At 46.4% G+C, this 18,872-nt stretch overlaps 1 pseudogene; it reads right to left on the bottom strand.

Moving 5' to 3' along the window:
• Positions 1–15,122: 15,122 nt before the first annotated feature.
• On the bottom strand, positions 15,123–16,234 carry LOC129085086 (calmodulin-1-like; annotated as a pseudogene).
• Between the last annotated feature and the right edge of the window lie 2,638 nt (positions 16,235–18,872).

The following is an 18,872-nucleotide window of genomic DNA, read 5'->3' as shown; positions in this document are numbered from 1 at the left end:
CTCTCCCCAGTGTCAGATACCTGGGGGATCTGGGGCTGGGTGTCCTGGGTCTCTCCTCTCTGGAGGTCTGGCAGTGAGAGTGCAGGCAGGAAGTGGCCTGGGGGTCCTGGGAGGGCTCGGCTCCTCTCCCAGGCCAGCTCCACTCCTGTTCCCACTTGGGCTCCGATCCTACAATCCTACTGACTCCAGAGTCCTGGCTGCTGCTCGGCTGCTGCTGCTTCTGCTGCTGAGGCTGCCGCCCGCCGCTGCTGCCGCTGAGGGAAGGAACAGGAGGGAAAAGGAACAAACCCCAAACCACTAATTAGAGATCCAGGGGGGGGATGGGGGATTGGGGACGACACTCACACAGAGAGACTGGAACACACGGCCACATACACACTCATGGACAAACACAGGATGATACATGCACACATACATGCAGTGTTGTACACACAGGCACAGCCAGTGTCATGAATGAACACAGATAAACACACACACAAATGAGCTCAGTGACATGGCTGGAGGCACTCACACCACATACACACCCGAGCTGACCACAGAGATGCTTGCTTCCCCAGTCACCCACCTCTAGATGAGGAGAGCAGTGTGTATGGACATGTGTGTGTGCATGCACGTGTGTTATGAAAGACAAGAGGGAGAACATGCTTGGGGGTGAGGACTTCTGCTGCCCAGGCTTTCAGGGGCACAGAAGCAGGTTCCAGAGCAAGGCTTAGCGAAAGGGATGGAGTGGGGACAGAGCTTGGCGCTGGCTTGGGGGTCTCTCAGCCTTTCTCCCAATGCCTTCTAGGAAGTGACACTTAGGCCTACCTCACTCCGTGGGGCAGAGTCTGGCTGGATCTTGTGATTCTGGGAAAATTTAAGGCAGGCAGGGGTGAGGGTGGGAGTAGAAGGTCATTGGGCCAATTCATTCATGCTCGAGCCTGGCCCCTTTGCATTAAGGCCCCAAAAGACATGCCCTGACCTCCACTATTCCTTGCCAGGTACCTTCCTCAGGCCCCTCTTGGCCACACATCAAATCCCCACCCTTTGATGGATAGTTCTTCTCAGGAAAGATCATGCTGTCCTGGGAAGGAGCTCCTGGTTCCTTTTCTCATTACATCAATTCCCTCTGCAGCAGGAGGAACTGAAGTTAGAGTTTAGGTAGGACTTCTCATCAAAATGGGGAAGAAGAGAAGGAAGGTCAACCAGGTTGGGAGAGGAAAACAAAAAAGTCTATTAATTGAAACTTGGGTCTGAAGTAAGTTTGTGGGGGAGAGGGGAGTGGGCAGCCAAGCGGTAGAACCAGCATCTTTCCCATGGAGGGGCCCAGCCAGCTGGGGTTGTTTTACAAGTTATTCCCCAACACACCCCTCTCCCTACTCCCGGCCCTGCCCATCAGAGGAATGGAACCCTGTCCTTCCCTTCCCACTCCCCCAGCCCTCCCAAACAGTCCTCTTACTTTCTCTTCCTGAGGGCCCACTTCCTTGCTCCTTTTGCTCTCCCAGCCCTCCAAGGAAAAGACGGGGAGGAACAAGGAGCTGATGGAAGTCCAGGGAGGGTTAATGAAGCTTAACCAGCAGGCAGGACCAAAGTTCAGGGTAGGCCCCAGGAGTTCTGGATTCCAGCCCAATGATTTGATTTCCCCCAAGGAACCATGTGGGCCCAGCTTTTGGGGAGAGGTTTAGGAAACCAGGGTGGTTGGCAGACAAAAGAAAAGAAGCAAAAGAAAAAAACACAGAGAGGCCAGAAAGACTGAGAGACACACAGAGCAGATGAAACACTCGGAGAGAATCAGAAGAGATAGTGTGGAATGTGACAGAGAGAGAGAGAAAAGAGGCAGAAGACCAGATATGTGGCTTAAAAATACAGAGAACAGAAATATCTGAAAAGAAAAAGAACTGGCCCAGAGGAACAAAGATGAGGAGACAATGGCTTAGAGAAAGGACAGGACAGGGAAAATAGCCAGCGGCTTGGTCAGGCCTGAGGAGGCAGAGAGTTAAAGCAGCCAGGCAGGTGGGGGGGCGGGGATGGGGTATAAATAGTGCATAATTGTGTCCGATGATTACATGGGCCACCCCACCCGTCTGCCCAAGAGGAAGTGCCCGTGGTGGGGTGTCCTGTGACCTTGCAGTCTCCCCCTGGTGGGGGGGGTGTCTGAGCCTGAGGTGCCAGATGAATTTCTGCCCCCCATATGCGCACACACTCAGAAGCTGGGAAAAAGATGGGGAAGCTTTGGGGAAATTATTGCACCAGCCCAGAAAAGCCCAAGGCCAGTTAGGCCAGGCAGGCAACTGAGACAGAAGGGAAAAGTCTGGACTCCAGAGAAGAAATGTCAGGTAGGGGAAGCATTGGGGTTCAAACTAGATTGAGGAAGAAAGGAAGAGACTTCAGGGTGAAAGAGGAATAAGGAAAGGATGAAAGGAGGTGCAGGGTTGGGGGAAGGAGATAGGGGACAGGCAGGGTCAATCTTCTCCACTTCCTTTTTGGGGTCCTTAAGCCCTAATCCTGTCTAGGAAGTGCAGCAGTGCCAAGGAAAGAAAAGGAAGGAAGGAGAAGGGTCCCCAGGAAGATGTACGTGTGGATGCCAATAGAACAGACCTTGTACACAGAGTCCTCCACCCCAAGGCTTGTGTCCAAGCCAGGCAGGGGGGCTGCCTGAAGCCCCCAGGTGCTTCTCAGGACTCTGGGTTCTGACTTCCACACCCTTTTAAAAGATTGTCCTGCAGCCCAGTTGAGGCCTTGATGTTCCTTGTCCAGATCCTGAACCCTCTCCCAGTGCCCCCAAAGGCTAGGGGCAGCAACTGGGAGCTCTGACCAAGGACCTGTCTCCACCCTCGCAGGCCTCCCTCAGCCCAGCCTCCCAGGGGGTGGGGCAGCCCAGGCAGAGGCGCCATGTGGCAGGGGCGGGTAGAGGCTGCGGCTCTGGTCCTTCCAGTATAAACCCCCTAGGCATCTGGTTTCTATCCACCACCCCCCACCACCCTGGGGGCCCCTCAGCCTCCGCCCATGGCCACCCAGATGCTGAGCTCCCAGAGATGGACGCCCCTGAAGGAAGGGGTGGGACGGTGCCTTTCTGATCTTTCAACCCCAGGACTGAGCTGAACCACAGGGACCGCTCCCTTCCCTCCCTCCCCTGGGAGAATCAGGGTGGGATTTCTAGGTTAGAGGAGGTTGAATCTGGAACCTGCCTCAGTTCTCTTTAGATCTTTTTAAAATGATCACTGGGGATGAAGACAGTTAAAACTGGGGAGAGTGGAAGCCCCCTTCTTCTAAAGGAAGCTGCCTCCTTCCACACCACTGCCCTCTGCACACCTTCTAGGCAGGGGTCCTCTGACAACCCTAATCCAAAGGGACTCCTAGCCCTTCCTTTGTTGTTTTTATAGAAGGTTTGGCTCCCCTAGAGTGAATGCCCCGTGAACAGGGAACAGAGCCCCAAAATAAAGATTGACACATACTCTAATACAGACCTAACGAGTGACAGTGTCAGATAAGACACTTGCACATGTGCTGACTGATGGCTGTCCAGAAAGTATCCAGCCATGTAAGGCGAAAAATAGAGACATTTATTGAAGGAGTTACAAGATACAAGAAACACTGCACATAGGACAATGATGTCTCAGTCTCCTCCAAAGTAGGCACCTTGGGACCTCACACAGTTTTCGCAATCGCCATTAGCTGTCCCCATCGTATTTTCCTGTATCTCATCAACGGTCTGAAGTCTTTTCCCATTCAAAGGTGATTTTAGTTTTGGGAAAAGCCAGAAGTTGCACACTGCCAAATCTGGGCTGTAGGGGGCTGAGTCACCTGGGTGATTTGATGTTTCACCAAAAACCTTTGCACCAGACGTGATGCATGAGCAGGTGAGTTATTGTCCCAATGGTGATGAAGCTGCCAATCACTAGTTGCCCATAGCTGCAGCCTTCTGAATCATCTGAATAGTTTCCATGGAGGAGTGTTCAAGCTTAATGCAAAATTTGATAAAGATGCATTGCTCTACTGGCTCAGTCATTTTTGAATGCAATGGCTGCACAGTACATATGCTCACTCAATGGAATCTACCACCCCCACTGACTAGTAGAGTGAAGTCATCATTGTTTACACATGAGCATTCCAGTCCACTCTCCTTAGCTACCAGGTTACATCAATGTTGTGCTGAGAATATAAACCATTCTCATTATATTAACAATAGCTAGCCCTGGCTGGTGAGGCTCAGTACACTGAGAACTGGCCTTCAAATCAAAAGGTTGCTGGTTCGATTCCTGGTCAGGGCACATGACTGGGTTGTAGACCAGGTCCCCAGTTAGGGACATGTAAGAGGCAACTGATCTATGTCTCTCTCACGTCTTGATGTTTCTCTCCATCTCTTTCTCCCTCCTTTCTCCTCTCTCTAAATAAAAATAAATAAAACATCTTTAAAAAAAAAACAATGGCTGGACTTTTTCCAGACAGACCTCATATGTGCTCTGCAGGTGCCCACACTGACATGAACTGATGTACATATATACATACATTATACCTATGATGCTTACACCAAGACACTTATACCTTAACCTCCAATCACAAGAATGTGTATACCAGTGTATATACGTGCAGAGAGACTCAGTCACCTAGAATACCCCTACATGGACTCATGCAGACGCACATCAGACAACAGTTACAATATGGCAAGTGTCCCATACATACACATGGGTCTATCATCACAATTTTATAGCTTTGGCGATTCCTGAGTTCTCCTAGAGGGGATTTAGGAACTCTACTTCTTACAATAATCTGGGGATAAGGGTGATGTGGAGGGTACTGCCAGTCCTACAATTGCTGCCTGCAACTCCTACTAGTGTAGGAACCTCCAGTGTACCTTCAAGGCACTTTTACCCCTGTATCCATCAGAGTTCAGAGACCCAAATGGCCCCAGCGAACTCCTTGGCCCTGGGGAACCCCGGCATTCCCACCCCCACCCAGACCCCCCCTGCTCTGCGGCCCGCTGACTCATCTCTCCCTCTGTGGAGCTCCCCAACCACAGGGGCCTGGAAGAGAAGCTTGGAAAGTTGTGCTCATGTCCCGGGCCCCTGGTCTGGCCACTACTCGCGCCCACCCCCCCCACCCCCCCGCCCCATGCATCCAGGCCCAGCCCTTGTCTCTAGTAGAGACACTGGTGACAGAGAACACAGAGGGGACAGGAAAAACGGCATCCGGAGACAGGGAAATATAAAGACAAAGGAAGAGAGAGAACTAGGGGAAAACAGAGATGGCGGGGATACGGATAAGAAACCCTGAGGGACAGCTGCTAATCTGGTAGGATCCTCTAAAAACCATGGGATTGGGGCAGGGAAACTCACCCCCTGGCCCCCACCCACCAGGGGGAAGATCCATTCATGGATTTAAGATACAGACACTGCTCAGTGCCTTGACCTAGCATTCTGAGGCTAGGCTCAGGGAGCGTGGTGAAGAGGATCCAATTCTGGGAGGCAAAGCTGAGGACACAGGGAAGAGGGGAAGCTTTTAAGAGACCAGCAATCTCTGTACAAGAACAGCTTGGAAAAGGCACTCCCCACCTAACCACATACTATATACACTTTTATACATACACGCATACCTCAACCCTCTCCCTCTCTCCTAGTTCTCCCTCTTCCCTCTTCCAGGACCAGGGCCACAGGGCAGGAATCCTGTTGCTAACCCTGGCTCCCCTTTGTTCTGAACCTCAGTTTCCTTAGTTGACATTTGAGCCAGGAGACAGTATAGCAATTCCAGAGGAGGCAGATTAGAATAAGAAAGAGAAGTGCCATGAGACATATTAGAAGGAGCAAAGGAAGCAGGGGGGAAAAGGCAAATGGAGGGAAGGGGGAAACTGAGGCCTGATTCTGGAAGGAAGTAACCTTCCCTGGGTAGGTGTTTCACATAGGTCAGCATTGACTCTGACCTAAGACTCTGGTCATCTCAAGGAAGTGCCTCTTTGTAAAAAAGATACCATGGAAACTGAAGCATGAAATATATTAATGTCTTTAAAAAAAAAGAACTTGGGGTGATGGAGTCCTGATGATTATGGCTTCTATCCTTAGCAATGGGACTGAACAACAAAAGGCAATGGTCCTTCAACATATTAGCCACCACTACCCATGCCCACTTTCTCTGACCTGCTCAGATTCTTCTTGGGAGCACAGTTTTTTGAGATATAGGCTAGATCTGATGAACATTCTTTCATTCGACAAATGCTCAGCGAGCACCTATTTTGTGCCATGCATGCAGGGCTCGGTTTTGACATGCAACTATGAACAAGACAGATCCAGCAACTAACATAAAGAGTGGGAAGTATCTTGCCCTGGCTGGGGAGCTCAGTTGGTTAGAGCATCATCTGGATGTGCCAAGATTGTGGGTTTAGTCCCCAGTCAGGGCACGTACAAGAAACAACTAATGAATGTCAATGAATGCATAAATAAGTGGAACAACAAAATCTCTCTCTCTCTCTCTCTCTCTCTCTCTCTCAAATCAATAATAACAAAAAAATTAATCTAAGCTGGTGTTGGGAGAATCAAGGAAATCTTCCCAGAAGAAAGGATGACTAAGTAAAGAAACTAAAGGATGAATAGGAGTTAGGCTGGTAAAGAGAGGAAGAGGGTTATTAAGTCCTGCCTCCCCCCATATGCAAAGGCCCAGGGGTATGAGGGAATAAGGGCACTTTGGAGGTGCTGAAAGTTGAGTGCGACTGGAGCACAGAGTGGAGGCTGATGGAGAAGGCCTAATCAGTTGTACAAGGGATCTGAACTTGATTCTAGAGGCAACATATGGAAATATTTGTTTTTTAGAAAGATGACCCTGGCTGCAGAGAGGAGAATGGAATTGGGGCTTAGAGCCAGCAGTTTTGTGTAAATCAGCCGTTTACTATGGTGCAAGCTTGGGTTATTTAACCTTTGATGCTTTAGATTCTTCTTTTTTAGAATGGGGAAACATAATACAGCAACCTCCCAGGGTTGTTACAAGGATTAGCAATAATATATGTGGAACTTTTACCACAGTATCTGGCACTTAGTAGTTATACCATCAGTGGTGCCTATTAGTATTGTCAGAGTTTGGAGGAGGGCAAAATTAGAGGCAAGGAGATCAGCTTGCTGCAGCAGTCCCAGCAAGAGGCGAGAAGATGTGGCCTGTAGCAGCAGAGGGCATGAGAAGTAATGGAAGGGTGATATTGAGGAGGTGGTATAGACAGGACTTGGGCCTAATTGGATGTGAGAAGTGAGGGAGAGAGAGCAGTTAAGGCACGAGTGTTTGTGTGCATATGCACACAGCACTTGCAGGCGTTTTAGAGGTTATCTGTTCAGTTCTGAGACTGACCCTTGACAGCTGGATCTGGTCAACAGAGTGAAGGTGCCATGCTGTATCTGAGGACCTGGTGTCTAGCCTGCTCCCCCAACACACATATACTGTTCTAATCCCTCCTTAACCATTTCCTTCCCCTCCTTTCACCCATCCCTGCCTTTCTCCACCCCCTGCTACTCATCTCATCTCTTAGGAAGGCACTCCCTCTAAGTTCAGAGTCTGCCTAGGCCGCCCTTCCCCATCCTTCCATTTTCCACTGTCCGGGCTATTGAGAGTCTTCTGGACTCAGCCCTACCAACACCTTTACCACACACATCCTCAATCGGACGCCCCCTCTGGATCGCAAAGCATTGCTTGACTTTTTCCGCGGGGAGGTTTAAAACAAGGCGAGCGGTTAAGACCACAGGTTTGGGGTTCTCAGCTCCAGCTCCAGCTGTGGCGGGGATAGGTGCCCCCAGACCCACAGATTTTGAAGTCTGGGGACGCGGGGAGAGGCTGAGGACGTCGCCTCCCTTCCGTGCCTCAGTGTCCCTGCGCGGCCGGGAGGCGGAGGGGCGGGGCGCGGGCGGGGCCGGCCGGGCCGGGCGCCCGGGCAGGAGGCAGCTGCATATCTGCGGTCCCGACCACAATTGCTGGGAGTCGCGTCCCGGAGACTGGCGGCGCTGACTCTGCCCGCTGCGGCCGCCGCGCCGATTAGAGCCCGAGAGGGAGCGCCAATCGCGGGGGAGGGGGGGTAGGCGGCGGCGGGGGAGCTCCTGTGTCCCTTTCTCCTCCGCCCAGGCAGCGCCCCCAGCGGCCCCGCCCAGTCCTTTCCTGACGGCCCGAACCTGCGGTGGGAGTTCTGCCTCCCCAGCCCCGGTTTCTCCAGACCCGGATCCCAGGCGTCCTCCTCTGGACCCTGCAGTGTCGGAGGCGCTAGGATCCCTAGACCCCAGGCGGCCAGCCTCTCTTGCCCTTTCTCTTCCTCATCTCCCTCTCCACAAGAAGAGAAGTCTGGAACTGAGGGCTCCCCCATTTCCTCATCGCCCTTCCCCCCTCGCTGCGAGCATTCTCGAGACAAAAGTAGTTCCAAGAAAAGAAGGGGTCAGAGATTTGGGAAGACAGGTATTCAGGTGCCAGAGCACCCCCTGCTGGCCGGCCAGAAGGCCCTACACCCTCCCCCCCCTCCAGCTGTGACCTCCAGCTGTGGTGGTTGGGAAGAGTTTCTTTGATCTAGTAGCGTGGCCACCCCCTCCAGGCGCCCCATTAACCTCCATTATCCCAATTAGGCAGCCCTCCCAGTCCTGGATGCAAGCTTCAAAGACCCCTTAGTGGGGAGAAGAGGAGACCAAATACTTTGCCCACCCCCCACCACCAAGCCACACCGCTTTCAGACAAGACCCAGGTGTCCTGTTCCTCAGCTTGGGTACCCCCTAGCAGGACCAGAAAAGGGACCCCTAGGGCCCACCCAAATATCAATCCTTAAACTTCAATAGAGAGAGAAACAGATAAGAACAGGAAACTTCTTTTGTTGTCTCTTAATTTTCCTGCATTAAATGCTTTAGGGAGCAGCATCCAGGTTCCTGGCTGACTTGAGCTTCCCATCAACTTACTTTGCTTTATCCGGTGGAGAGGGGAGCCAAGGTCCACCCCCTCCTCCCTTAATCCTATCTTGACACTCCCTTCCCTCCTCCCTCCTGGAACAATTTCCGCTGGGGGAGCAGGAGCAGGGCCCAGCACAGTGGCCGCTTCCTGGAACATTTTCCTGTATCCGAAACCGCGGCTCCCTCCCCAGGGACCCGCTGATCAAGGCCAGATGGGAGCAGGGATGGGGGAGGAGGTGAGAGAGCCAGGCTCTCACAATCACCCCCTTCCAACACATGTCCTCCACAGGGAGTCCCTACCCTGACACACAAAGGCACATACCACATGCCACAGTCACACACCCATGGGTATTCATGGCGACACTCATGAACCACAGGAGCCAGGTCTTAGAAGAAGACGTACAAAGTAACATAAATACATTCAACAAACGCATGGATGATCACACATGCTCTTTCTAACCAGTCCCTTACCCCTTTAAAGTCTCCTTGGGCCCTGGGCCTTCCTTGCCAGCTAAGGAAATATTAGAAATCCAAGAATACAGTGGTGGGACAGCAGGAAGACCATAGTTAACTAAGGTTAATGGGACACACAGAGACATCTAAGGCTGCCTGTGACCTGCCAGTCAACACCCATCACCCCATTCCACTTTTGGATGTGTCTCAGGCCTGACTCCTCTCTCCAGGATCCTGGAAATCAACCAGGATAGAGGAAGTCTGGGATGCTCCCTGTAGTTGGTGCTACACTTAGAGTACTTTCTAGTTGCCTCCAGATTCCTACAGAGGAAGCATATGGTGTCCAGTAGGCTCCCTCATGGCAGTCATGGGAAAACGAGCCAGCAAGAATGTGCAGCTTCAGGGGCCCTGGCTGGGCCCTCAGTTGGTTAGAGCATCATCCTGAATAGTCAAGGTTTGTGGGTTCCAGCTCTGGTCAGGGTGACAAGAAGCAACCAATGAATGTATAAATATGTGGAACAAAAAATTGCTATTTCTCTCTCAAATCAATAAATAAAAATTAAAAATAAAAAGAATATGCAACTTCAGGAAGCTCCGGGAGCCTGAGAACTCGGGGACCTCATTGATGACAGCCTGCCCTCCACCCATCACCACTTCTCCTCCTGATCCCTTCTACCCCAGCCAGGGTGGCTGAGAAGGAGAGCACGGGGACTGTGCCCTCAGCTCAGTCTGTTCATGAAGCTTAACGTCTTCTGCTCACTTCCTTTCTAGCTCAGGGGCCTAATTCTTTTTTCCTTCTTCTTTTTTTTTTAATCCTTACCTGAGGATATATGCATTGATTTTAGAGCGAGAAGAAGGTAGGAAGAGAGAGAAAGAGAAACATCAATGTGAGAGAGAAACATGTAAGAGAAAAGCATCAATCAGTTGCCTCCCCATATGCCCAAAGGGCATGATATCCTCAACTTAGGTATGTGCCCTGACTGGGAATTGAACCACCAACATTTTGGTGTACAGGACAACTCTCTGAGAGAGTCTCCCAGCCAGCGCCAGAGCCAAATTCTCACATCCCACATGTTCGTCTTTTGCTTGGAAAGGTGCAAATTTGGGCATGGATACACTACAGGACAGAGCTTTGGAAAAGCTGGAGATGGATACATAGTCTGCTCTTTTTTGGGAACATTGCTTTAGAGGGAATGTTTGAAATTGTTAAGTTCTGGAAAATCTGGGAAGGGGGAATATGATAATCATAAGAAGAACCAAATTTAATCTACCTAGCCAAAAATCATTGTGTTCTTCCCTGGATCTTGTGGCCTAGTTAGAAGGTATATTCTCTTTCTCAAGCTCATGTGGGGATGGGTTGCCTCAAATCATTTCTTTAATGGTTTACCTCTCTAGCCATCTAGAAGTCTTTTTTTTTTTTTTTTAAGATTTTATTTTTAGAGAGATGGGAAAGGAGAGAGAAAGAAAAACATCAATGTGTGGTTGCCTCTTGTGCGCCCCCTACTGGGGACCTGGCCCACAACCGAAGCATGTGCCCTGAGTGGGAATTGAACCAGTGACTCTTTGGGTCATAGGCCAGTACTCAATCAACTGATCCACACCAGCCAGGGCTAGAGGTCTTCTATTTGCTATAACCATAGTTTTCCATCTTCTTATTTAGCCTACAACTTCTTGCTCTAGCTCCAGTATAAAAGCCTATTAATAATCAGTCTAGTAGTCAATAGTATTTACTGAGTAAACCCCTGGGTGAAATAGAGAAAGAAAATGCTGCATAAGACCCTCAGTGCTTGCTCTTTGGGATATTAACAACCTAGTTGGGGGGGGAGCTGAAGATACATAAAAAAACTAGGGACCATATTTGAAAGCCTAGACAACCCCTACTTTACTTCTCAGAGCCAACATTTCCTCCTCTGAAAATAAACAAATTTGGCTACATCTAATTGAGAACCACTGGCCTCTATGACAGCTAATAATCCCTTTTTTTGGTTATTTTAACATTTATTTCAGGATTGCTAAAATGGGTTTTCAATAATGGAATTCATTAATGAAGATCATGTTAATATGTTAAACAGGAAGACTCACATAATCAATTCAATGCATACAAAGAAGACACTCAACAAAGTTTGGAATGGTTATTCTTAATAAAACCGGTTGGGAAAAAAAAAACAAAACAGTATTCAACAAGTGGTAGAGACTGTTCTTAGTATTTTGGTTTCTTCCAGCTCTAAAGTTACAGGGTTTTGAGGTCCTTTCTTGGAACTGAAATCAGGTTACTTAGAAGGGGAGAGGGGTTCTGACTTGCAAAGAGAAAAACTAAAATGCAGGGAGATAGGTAGGTAGGCATTAGGCACCTAGCAAGCCTGTGATAAGGTAGAGATAGGCTCCCAAGGGTCCTGACCAGAGGCTTGCCAGGACTTCATTTCAGGTAAAGACCAAAAAACAAACATTGATTATTATCTCCTATTATCTTCCAGACACTGTGAGGTCTCAGGAAAGACAAACACTTATAAAATACAACAACCCTGGCCCTCAAGTAGCCCACAGGCTTACATTAGGCAATTTTCCTTTCCAAAGCAGGGTCCATGTTGCGTTACCCAGTAGAACCTAGCAGTACCCTGCAGTGCTTAGTGCACAGGACTGCAAAGCAGGGGCATTAAAACAAATGGAAAGATTGAGATAAATAATTTATTTCATATTTTAAGAATAAAATTTAAAAAATAAAAGCATTACATCAGTCATTGTAAGAGAAATCAGATTTTTGTGGCACATCCTCACTTGTGCTTATTTTACTCTTTGTATTTTGCCTCGGGGCCCTTATGGTGGAGGTGCGCACCATTACGTTTTCAGAGTTTAGAATCTTTAAGGGTCTTAACTTCAGCCAGCTCAACTCGATGTGTTGGGATAGCAAGAATGTCAGTGTGTGCTGGGAATGGGAAAGGATTCCAGAGAAAGACAAATCCTTGGAGAGGGGCGCAGTGTGCAAATTGCAGCAGGCAGGATCATTCCTAGATTCACGGCTCTGCAGAAAGAAGACTGAGCAAGGCTACTCAACACCACCAGGTGGCAGGAGTGAGCTGCTTAGCGTCTCCACCTATCAAAACTCTACTCTTGGGCCTGCGAGCTGAGCGCCCGGCACGTTTTTGCAAGGGACAATGGCAGAGCTGTCAACGCTGAGGCAAGGGCGAAGGTGGGAAGAAGTCTCAGATTCTAACACTTTCCCCAGGCTTGACTCAGAAAGGGCAAGACGTTTGTCAAAGATCTAAAGGCGTCCTGAATCCCAGGTCAGAATTTAGCAAGCAAGGGTCTCTATTCTGCCCCACTTACCTGTCTTTCTTTCTGAGCATCGACTGTAGGTCAGGAATGTACTGGAAGCATGCAATATTTAACAAGAAGCGTGCAATTTAGTGGAAGAGAACCTGGTAAACAGTTATGCTGCTACGACACTGGGGGACAGTTTGAGTGGCAGTTAAGTACACTATCTTGGAAGTCAGATAGACTAGGGTGTGAACCCAAACTCCACCACTTGCGAGTTGTGCAAACTCTGTGAGTCTGTCTGTGTCTGTAAAATGGAGGCAAATGACCCCTTCAAAGACCAACAAAATTATATATTAGTATCTAGAAGGCTTTTTTAGTAAAATAAATAAAATTCACTGACTGCCATGTAGCTGTTATTACACGTGCTGAAATGCTAGGGGAGTAGTACCCATTTTTAAGACTTGAGATTTCTCAGAGAAGGTGACCGCTGTTGTAGAAACTTGAAGGATGAGTAGAAGATACATAGGGGAAGGTGGAAGCGGTGACGGTGCTGGGGGTTAAGGGAGGTGGGCAAGGAAGGAGTAGACGGACAAACTCTGGGGAGCATGGATGCACACCCCCTGGTTCACCAGTACTGGGGACAAGAACGAGGCTAGCTTCCCATACTTGAGGCTGGCATAGTCTGGATTCTCTCCACGAATCAACATGCATTTAGTGAGCACCTACGCTGAGATTCTCTCAAAGGCTGTAAGAAATAAATGTAATAAATAAGTAAATAGAGGCCTGATCTTTGTTCTCAGGAAGCCTTTGGGAATTGGGAAGAAGAAAGGGCAGGGCCTCAAACTTTCTGCTCTAAGCTTTGGTAGCCTGATTTCACCTCCAGCCTTCTCAGTCTCACCTTTCTCTCACCATACACAGTTAACACTGAGTCTTGGTGCTGCGAGGAAAGGCTAATGAGTGGGCTGCCCGCTCCTTACCACCCACATTTTTATATCACTTAAGTCTGGCTAAAGTAAACATGAAGCCCACCGTGAAGAGGAAAACATTAAAAGACAATCTGTTGAATAACAATAAAAAAAGACAATCTGTTAATAAAATCAGCATCTTTATAGTTATTTACTGGCTGCAGTGGCACTTCCCCTGTAGCAACTTATTTGACCTTGACAAGTGCCTTATCAACTAGGCAAGTATTGTAAGGTCACTGTTAGGAAGGAAAGAGAAGTTTCAAGACTTAATGACTTAACTTCTTTGTCATCTTAAGAAGGTTGTGTTTTACCCCAAGGAAATGGAAGTCATTGAAGAATGTGGAGCAGGGAGGTGAAATGGCCAGATCCTTCTTTTAGATCTTTATTTTATCGTCACAAGAAAATACTGCACAGAACCATAAGAGAACACATATGAGAATATTTATGACAGCTTTGTGGTATCAGGAAGCTAACTTTCCGTCTCTTAGGGAATACTATGCAACAGGAGTGATCAACTGGATATATCTATAGCAACATGAATAAATCTTAAAAAGAGTATTGTGTGAAAAAGTGAAACAATTACAGTTATAGCACAATTAAATTCTACATGTATATTACACACACTCACAAAACAAGGATACATATATATATATATATATTCAGAGACAAATAAACACATTAGATGGTGCTTATAGAAAGGAGGGGAAGGGCTTAGGAATAATGAGGAAAAAATAAAACAAACTAGAGAAGAGCCTTAAATGTTTCAAATAATGATAGTGTGTACTATGAAACAAAGAATATGATTAACTTATTGACTCTTTGCACCTAGGTGAAAGAAAAAAGACTGCAGCCCTGGCTGGTGTGGCTCAGTGGATTGAATGCCAGCCTGTGAACCAAGGGGTTGCTGGTTTGATTCCCAGTGCAGGGCACATGCCTGGGTTGCAGGCCTGGTCCTCAATAGGGGGTGTATGAGATGCAACCACACATTGATGTTTCTCTCCCTCTCTTTCTCTCTCCCTTCCTTCTCCTCTCTAAAAATAAATAAATAAAGTCTTTAAAAAAAAAAAAAGACTCCATGTGCCGGATTCTCATTTTCCCACTTAAAAATCCTTCAAGCAATACCTGGCTGATGTGGATCGCTGGATTGTGTGCCGGCCCGCAAACCAAAGGGCTGCTGGTTCGATTCCCAGTCAGAGCATGTGCCTGGGTTGTGGACCAGGTCACCAGTTAGGGGTGCACAAGAAGCAACCACACACTGATGTTTCTCTCCCTCTTTCTCACTCCCTTCTCCTCTCTAAAAATTAATAAATAAAATCTTTTTGGGGGAGGGTAAAATTTTTTTTATTGGAAAACAAATATACAACTTGGAATGGATTTGAGGTGAATTGTGCCATAAGCAGATTTTCTTTAAGTGGCTAAACAAAGTTTAAAAAGCAAGTAACAATAAAAAAAATGTTTCTGGTACAGGACCAGCAGTACAAAAAAATAGTGTACAAGTACCTGGATAATATACCCGTTTTGCCATAGTGCAACTTTTAAATACATATTGTTGACTGCCCATAGTCCACTCAGAGTTACAACTCCACACTTCAACAACAACATGCTGACAGTTCCTAAAGAAAACTACTTAAAAAAAGGCATAACCCAGATGGTCCCTCATTTGACCAACTCCACCGAAGTTTAGATGTACAGAAGGGCTTAGATATATCCAGAGTAAGCCACAAGCAACATGTTACTTGATCAATTTTCTAAAATAAGGTTTCAGGACAATGACAATAAGGGAAGAAAACATGGAGGAATGAAGTCCTAATTACTATACATGCATGTTTTTTGACAGTAGGGAAAACCTTTTACAGATAAGTTACAAACAAAGAAAAGGCAAATAAACAATTTTGTACAAGAGATTTAACACATTCTGCACAATGTCTTCACTTTGCCGTCATCATTTGTACAAACTCTTCATAGTTTACTTGACCATCACCATTAATATCTGCTTCCCTGATCATTCATCAACCTCTTCATCTGTTAACTTCTCTCCAAGGTTTGTCATCACATGGCGAAGCTCTGCTGCGCTGATGTAGCCATTGCCATCCTTATCAAACACACGGAATGCTTCTCTAATTTCTTCTTCACTGTCTGTGTCTTTCATTTTCCTTGCCATCATTGTCAGAAATTCCGGGAAGTCAATTGTGCCATTACCATCAGCATCTACTTCATTAATCATATCCTGTAACTCTGCTTCTGTGGGATTCTGCCCAAGAGACCTCGTTACAGTTCCCAATTCCTTTGTTGTAATAGTCCCATCACCATCCTTGTCAAATAGTGAAAAAAGCTTCTTTGAATTCTGCAATCAGCTCTTCAGTCAGCTGGTCAGCCGTGCTGCAAGCGCTACCGGTCTCCAAGACGCAACCACACAACCACTCAGCTCATTTGCTCCACTCAGACTCAATAAAATCTTTATTTAAAAAGTCCTTCAAGCATCATAAAAAAGACAGGAGATAACAAATGCTTGAGAGGATGTGGGGAAAGGGGAGCCCTTGTGCACTATTGGTGGGAATGTAAATTGATGCAACTACTATGACAAACAGCATGAAGGATCCTCAAAAAATCAAAACTAGAACTACCATATGATCCAGCAAATCCAAAGGAAACAAAAACACTAACGTGAAAAGATACCTGCACACTCATGTTTATAGCAGCACTATTTATAATAATGAAGACATGGAAACAACATAAAGTGTCCATTGGTGTATGCATGGATAAAGAAGTTGTGGCATATGTATACTCGCATAATATTACATATAGTGTGTGTGTGTGTGTGTGTGTGTGTGTAAAATGAAATGTTGTTCACCCATAAATAGTGAGGAAATCTTAACGCTTGAGACAACATGGGTGGACCTTGAGGTCATTATACTAAGTGAAATAGGTCAGACAGAGAATGACACATACTGTATAATGTCACTTACGTATGGAATCTAAGAACAAAACAAAAAACCAAACTCACTGAAAAAAGGATCAGACTTGTGGTTACCAGAGGCAGAAGGTGGGGGAGAAGAAATTAGAGGAAGGTGGTCAAAAGTTATAACCTTTCAATTTTAAGGTAAGTGTTAGGGATGTAATGTACAACATGATGACTACTACTGACACTGCTTTATTATATATAGGAAGGTTGTTTAGAGAGTAAATCCTAATAGTTCTCATCACAAGGAAAACTTTTTTTCTCTTTTTATTGTATATTTATGAGAAGATAGATGTTAGCTGAACTTACTGTGGTAATCATTTCACAATACATGTAAGTCAAACCATCATGATGGTATGTAAATTATTTCTCAATAAATCCAAGTGGGGGAAACACTTGAAAGGCTCTCCATAATCTAGAAGATAGAGTCCAAAGCTCTCTGTGTCTAGAACTTTATGCCCAGCAATATTTAGCTACTTTGCCTTTGCTCTCTGTCTGGAATGTAACTTAATGGTTTCCAACTCTGGCTGCATATTGAAATGACTTTATGAGCTTTTAAAATATATAGATATCTGGCCCTGGCTGGTGTGAGTGCCAGCCTGTGAACCACAGGGTCACTGGTTTGATTACCAGTGAGGGCACATGCCTGGGTTCCGGGCCAGGTCCCCAGTAGTGAGCGTGCAAGAGGCAACCATATATTGATGTTTCTCTCCCTCTCCTTCTCATTCCTTTCCCCTCTCTCTAAAAATAAATAAATAAAATCTTTAAAAAATAAAAATAAAAAGTATAGATGTCTGGCCATGGCCAGGTAGCTCAGTTGGTTAAAGCACTGTCCTGATACAGCAAGGTTTTGGGTTTAATCCCCAGTCAGGGCACGTACAAAAATCAACCAATGAATGCATAATTAAGCGGAACAACAAGATCAATGTCTCTCTTCTCTTTCTCTCTTCCCCTTCTTTATCTCTCTCTAAAATCAATAAATAAAAAAAATTTTTTTAAACATTATAAATGGACTATGGCTGGTGTGGCTCAGTGGATTGAGCACCAGCCTGTGAACCAAAGAGTTGCTGTTTCGATTCCCAGTCAGGGCACATGCCTGGGTTGTGGGCCAGGTCCCTGGCAGGAGGCACATGAGAGGCAACCACATATTAATATTTCTCTCCTTCTCTTTCTCTTTCCCTCCCTCTCTGTCTAAAAATAAATAAAGTAAAATCTTAAATAAATAAATAAACATTAAAAATGTATAGATGACTGAGCCTCAACCCAAGAGGTACTAATTTAATTGGACTGGAGTGGAGCCATACATGGATGTTTTTAAAAAGATTCTCAGGTAAGTTAATAATCATGATTTCTCACTCAGTTCAGGTATTTTCTTGTGTTCACTCTACCTACTGTCAATTTATCTCAATACTTTATCTCAGTCTAGTGGGAATGATTGAGCCTTTTGTATCTGACTCTTCTACTTGAAATCTTTTAATGGCTCCCCTTACCCTCAAGGTAAAGTACAGACTTCTTTTTTTTTCTTTAGACTTTAAAAAAAGAAAGATTTTATTTATTTAATTTTTAGAGAGAGGGGGAGATAGGAAGAAAGAGAAGGATAGAAACATCGATGTGAGGCAGAAACACTGATCAGTTGCTTCTTGAACGTGCCCCAACCAGGGACCAGGATGCAGTACTGGGATGTGTCCTGTGTGTGCCCCAACCGGGTATGGAACCAGAGACCTTTTGCTTTTCAGGATGATGCCCAACCAACTGAGCCAAAGAGGCCAGGGATTTTTTGTTTGTTTGTTTGGTTTTGGTTTTTGGGAGGGCTTCTTAATGAATCCTGTAATTCCTCCTGCTCCTGGCTTACCTTTAATTCATTCATCCACTGTACTTTTATCAACTGTCTAATATGAACCAGGCATTCTAGTAAACAGTGAAGACAAAAAAGCAAATAAGAACAGCTCAGTCTTCTTTCAGGCAAAGTTTACAAACTTTGAGGGAAGACAAAAGTTGAATGAGTAATTACAGGGTAATATAGGGCCTAACCCTCCTTCAGGAGTTGAGGAAGGAAGGCTTCCCGTAGGAGATGAGAATTAAATTGAGTCCGGCAAGGTGACTTAGAAGTAAGTGGGGGCAGAGGAAGAAAGGAGTGTTTCAGAAGTAACCGCATGAGCAAGGATCCTGGCTTGGAGAAGATCACGGCACACTGAGACAACTGAAAACATGTACTGACAGGGAGGAGGAAACTGTGGCCAAACTTGAAGACAGGATGACTCAGGGCTTTATAAGCCAAGTTAAAGTTGGGGACTTTATCCCAGGCGTGCTGGAAAGTCTTGAAAAGATTTAAATAAGGGAGTGTAATACAATCAGATGAGGTTTTGT

The sequence above is a fragment of the Pteronotus mesoamericanus genome, unplaced genomic scaffold (genome assembly GCF_021234165.1).
Source record: "Pteronotus mesoamericanus isolate MK-2021 breed Mesoamerican mustached bat unplaced genomic scaffold, CSHL_Meso_final scaffold_21, whole genome shotgun sequence".
NCBI classification, from domain to species: Eukaryota; Metazoa; Chordata; class Mammalia; order Chiroptera; family Mormoopidae; genus Pteronotus; species Pteronotus mesoamericanus.
The sequence above is the reverse complement of the archived record's forward strand: the minus strand, read 5'-3'. Positions and strand labels throughout refer to the sequence as shown.